The following is a 5,873-nucleotide window of genomic DNA, read 5'->3' as shown; positions in this document are numbered from 1 at the left end:
CCGGTACGTGGGGGCCAATTAATCCCGCGGGCCCACAGGGCGGAGGGAGGCCTCGGAGACTGGAATGGAAATTAGGAGCAGTTCCACACGCTTTACCAGCAAACGTTTATCAGTTTATCAGCGAAGAGAAAATCACCTTCTAAAATACAAGAAATTATCATGAGGATCTCCTTCACATACATATATCACATGCAAGACAGGATAACAGTGACACCAAAAATATTTCTGTCTTAATCATTATGTACACATCCCCGCAAGTCGAAACTACGCGTTTGTTGACCTTATGACTTCTTTTTATGATTCTTTTTGTAGAAGTAAAAGTAGAAGAACAATGAAAAGGCCTACGGCTGGCCTGGCACGCCCATGGATTCTACTTTTTCACATACCTTAGAGGTAAGCGAGTACTCGATGGGAACCAAGAACGCGTCAACCTATTACCTATCTGTCTATCTACTCATATATGCAATGGGTACAAAATATACATATGCTAATATATACAAAGTCATACACACGCACGCGCTCGCGCGCAAGCTAGCACGCACACGCACACACACACACGCACACACACACACACACACACACACACACACACACACACACACACACACACACACACACACACACACACACACACACACACATATATATATGTATGTATGTATGTAAGTATGCATGTATGTATGTCTGTATATATGTATATATTAAGAATCCTGAATCCACTTGGCTCCATTAATCACCACAAATGCGTAAACGACCGACTAGCATCGAGACAGGCGTGCCTCGGTGGGAATAAAGCTCACCTTCGAAGACGGGAGAAGTGAAAGTCTCGCGCCAGAGGTATTGAGACAGTTTGAACTGAAATGGAGTCAAGGAACTCTGAAAACGATGTGAGTCAGTCGCTCGCGTTCGTCGGAGCCGCTGGCCGCGGGCTTCAGTTTTTGACTCGTTCTTTTCCCTTTATTAGGAAGTCTGTAATTCATCGATGTGCAAATAAACGCCACAAAGGTGCAAATAACAAGAGATAAAAATGGAAAATATTCTGTACTTTTTGTTTTACACCCACGACAATGTATGGCTAAATCTCGCGCTGAAACAACATAGCAACAAAAGTAATCTATCTACCTTTTACGCAACCGAGATCATAGATCGTTTAGGTTGCTACGAAAAAATAATAAGAATATAAATAACAATAATGTAATAATAAAACACGATTAAAACAGAATCATATAATGAGTATCGATAAGAATACCTCACAAAACTATGCATTCCAGCGTTAACGAGCGGATGAGGAGCAGAGTCTATAGAGGACACTTGGCCCCGTTTCTGGCACATGATGACGCTGTACTGGAGGTATGGTGATAATCGCGGTCGCGGAGCCATGGGCAGAAGAGGGAGTGTGGCAGGGGGTATGACTCTATCTGCCCGTGGAACAGGGCGTTTACTGCCCCCAACGGTTAACCTCGCTAAATATCACTTCCTGCAACCGCTATCTTCTTATACCTTCACGGTCATCCTCGGGACCATTGTGGCACCTCCGTATGTAAACCCTCATCCGCATCATGATCATAAACACCATAAACCACTACTGTCACCATTACAACCACCAGTAGGGACCAGCACCATCGCCTGCATCCATCGTTTCAGCCCAATGCCGCCCCCGCCCCCTCGGCCGCGAGACCCAAGTCCCAGCTCTTCCCACTCCCGTTACCAGTGTAATGGCGATGCAACGCATTGTAGGTCACCAGGACCTGCCTCTCTCCTGCTCGTTGGGAATGGAAGGGGGAAAAAGAGTGGGGGAGAGAGCTGGGAAGAAGGGGGAGGAGGAGGAGAGAGGGACGGGGCGAGAGGAGCACTGGGAGAGAGTGGGGGGAGGGGGATGGTATGCAATACGCATACAGCAGTGAGTGCGGGGGGTGGGGAGGGTGTCCAATTTACTATACCTGATCTTTTCGCAATAAGAATGCAAGATCATCTGTTCAGTGGCAGGCACAACGATAAAGGACGCATATGCAAGAAAGAAAAAAGAAATAAGAGGAAGAAGAAAATGAGTAAGAAACAAAGAGAGAATGTCCATAAAAAAGTAAATTTCTAGCGACCTAATTGTTGCTAAAGTCTTCTTTTCTCTCTTGTTTCGTGACGCAAGAGATGTTCCAGTTAGGGGCACATTAAAGGCGGAATGATAAATGAAGGCAAGATTGCCACTTGTTCACTTCAGCAAATTCGGGCCATGGAAAAGGACTCTGAACGCCAGGAATTAACTTCTTTCATTCCTTCGAATCTGAATTAAATTGTTTGCTAATAATTGTCGATGCAATGGTCTGTGAAATAGATTAAGCCATCAAGGCGTAATAAAGAAGTTTGCGTTTGCATAAATAAGTATTTTCCTTAATTTCAATTCAAAACCCACATCAACTTGTACCTCCATCAAACCGGCTCTCCAACGAAAAACACCGATACTCAAGTTTGTATGCACCATCAAAAGTCGGCTCATCATACAGCCCCAATACGCCATAGCCTATCCCAGTGAGCATACGAAGTGCGTACCCAGTTACTCCACCCGATCGTTCGCGCAGCCATTTGCATAAATACACAGCAATCCGCATGCAGATTGACGCGTGTAAGCATCCTCAAACACTTCATAAAATTCAAGAGAACCGAGGAGCCAACAGACAATAATGATAAGAAGAAAAAGGACTGCAAATTAATCACAGCTATCCTATTTAGAACAGCCATAATAGTAATACGAATGCAATGCGAACGATAATATCGTTAATAAAAATCAGAACTACGTCGAATCATCGCAACACAGGTGTTCTGATCATCTATTGAATGGTCATCGAGATCTCGAAAGGTCAGTAGACTCCCACAGCCTTGATCTTTATCCTTACTAGAAAGGAGGAGAGATAGTTATAGAAAGAGGGCGGATTGAGGAGCAGGAGGAGGGGGGGCAATTGATGAGGAGGTAAAGAGGGGGAGAGTAGATTGACACGTTTGGCCTACTTAGTTGTGTGTGTGGCGAGTTCTCTCTCTCTCTCTCTCTCTCTCTCTCTCTCTCTCTCTCTCTCTCTCTCTCTCTCTCTCTCTCTCTCTCTCTCTCTTCATACATACATACATACATACATACACAAACACACACACACACACACACACACACACACCACACACAACACACACACACACACACACACAACACACACACACACACACCCACACATATATATATAATCATATATAATAAAATATATATATAATATATAAAATATATATAATAAAGGATATATATATATATATATAGATATATTATATATGATATATATATTAAGTATATAAACATAATACTATATATATATAAATATATATTATAAAATATATATATATAAAATATAAAATATATAATATATATATATATATAAGTATATATATACATATGTACATATACACACATATACGTGTATATATATGTGTATATGTTATATATATGTGTGTGTGTGTGTGGTTGTGTGTGTGTGTGTGTGTGTGTGTGTGTGTGTGTGTGTGTGTGTGTGTGTGTGTGTGTGTGTGTGCGCGCGCAAATACAGACAAAACCCCACATGCATGCCCCCTAAGTGAGAGAGATGGCAGAGAGAAGAAAATATGCTAAAGAAAGTAAAAGTCTCGACCGAAGAGTCTCCGATGGCAGCGTGCAAGGGGGGATGAAGTGCAACGGAAAGGTGACTTCCCGTGGATGTTGACTTTTGGAAAGTAAGGAAAGAGATGGGGAAGAGGAACCTTCAGAGCTCTCTCTCTCTTTCTCTCTCTCTCTCTCTCTCTCTCTCTCTCTCTCTCTCTCTCTCTCTCTCTCTCTCTCTCTCTCTCTCTCTCTCTCTCTCTTCCTTTTCTTCTTCTTCCGCTTATTCTCTCTCTCTCCCCATATCTCTCGCTCTCCATCTCTTAAGCTCTTCTGTTTCTCCGAGGAAGTGCCATGAACTTTTCCCCGCGGATGACGAGCCCTTTGATAAGCATCTGTTATACTTACCGTATAATGAGATTGAAGAGGGAATTATTCAGTGTAACGCAATGCCTGAAGGTGGGATATTCAGCAGCGAATGGAAGTTAAAAGCGAAATAAGCGGAATGGAGACGTCAATCGAGAGCGTAGGCAGTATTTCCCAGAACCGTCCGCAGTTCCAAGAGCTGCTTCGTTCCGGGGAACTACTTGCACGCGGTGATCTCACAGGAAGCTCGCGCCATTTCGCCCTTTGCCATACAATGCAAGTGGGTGATTATTAACTGAAGAATACAGGTACAAGCGATTGAAATCTCTCAGCTCAAGAGAGAAATACATAACCGAGCTCAAAAAATGCCCCAGGCAAGATAAGCTTGTGGTGTCCGCTAAAAGAGGTTGTTTCTCATGGTTAGGTTGCATAATAGCATTCCAAACAATAAGGACAAAGAGAAAATGTCTATTTCCCTCTTATTTATCTTCAACATAAGTAGCGAGCCTATCCATCACGTCGACATCGCGGGAGAGGCCTTCGGTGTCAAGGCCTCTTCGCCCTTCGCGAGCCACTCAAAGCACCCTAATTGCCCCTTGTCGCCCTTCCGGCCAAGTGGGACATTGGCGTTAGCACTTACCTGAAGTTCTACGCGCACACTATATCTACGATGGTAAGTATGAACAACTAGATCTAATGCAGCGTTGGCTCCTACAACTGACGTCCAACTGCACCTCGCGGCCCCTCGGGAGTGCGCCCTGCTCGATACCAATGAAATATAATGCGAAAATCATAGAAAAGTGATTCATCCTTCCATGCCTTCCCGAGATTAACAATAACAACCACAATAATAATAATAATTACTATTATTACTACTGTCATTATTATTTTCTTTTTTATTATTAGTATAACAATACATGTTATACGCAGGCCTAGCCATCATTCAGCTCTCCGACATGAAGTAACTAAGGCGTGCAACCTTACGCTGGTCTCTTTCGGTATTTTGACATTGTTTTCATCAAACACATCCTACACTAAGCTACATGAGATTATTCTTGACTTTTCAGGCCCTGCTAGATCGCAAAGTTAGACGAACTGATGTGCTGAATGAAATCTCGCTCAATGGATTCGAAAATTAGGGTCTTCGGACTGGATAGTTGCCCAGCACCCTGAAAAACGAAGTATTTACCCTGTCTGCTAATTCTGCCTCCATACCCCTTCCCCAACTCCTGCTCCCCCTGCCCTCTCCTACCCGGCCGCTCAGTCACTCAGCGACACGAGGCTATATTTATACTATAAATGTTTTCATAACTACGCAGAAGCATAAGTGCTGCACGGCACCTCGTACTGCTCCTTTGACCGCATTCGGACGCAGACAAAACGAGAATTACCAGTTCAAACAATGGGATAGAAGATGCCTCCCATCTTATTCCTCCATTTCTGACGTCATTTAAAACAGTGACGTCTCCTCCACAATCCGTAACGTCACACAACATTCTTCCGTGACGTCACAGAACCGCGCGCCAACACGTTCCGATGTGGAGATTCCAGAGGCTTTTCCCTGACACTTGCAACACCTGCATGGTGCACACTGACCTACCTTCCACCACTAAGCAATACTAACACTGTTTCCGCAAATATTTCCCCGTTTTTGCCGCGATCGTTCCTCTTTCCCTCTTCTGTCTTCAGCGCGCGCGCCCGCACCTTGACCTCCACCATGACCAGCGTTAATTAACCACAACCAACCGTTATTCATCCCGAAGCTTCCTGCAGCATCCGCGAGCATCATGAGGCGAGGGAGAGCGGCGTTGTCGGCGATCTGACCTTTCGCGGGCATGGCCTTTGCGCCGAGCCCCTGTTGCGTTTTAATGAGCCTTCTTGGACTGACAAGGCTTTTTTT

The sequence above is a fragment of the Penaeus monodon genome, chromosome 9 (genome assembly GCF_015228065.2).
Source record: "Penaeus monodon isolate SGIC_2016 chromosome 9, NSTDA_Pmon_1, whole genome shotgun sequence".
In the NCBI taxonomy this organism is placed as follows: domain Eukaryota; kingdom Metazoa; phylum Arthropoda; class Malacostraca; order Decapoda; family Penaeidae; genus Penaeus; species Penaeus monodon.
The sequence above is the reverse complement of the archived record's forward strand: the minus strand, read 5'-3'. Positions refer to the sequence as shown.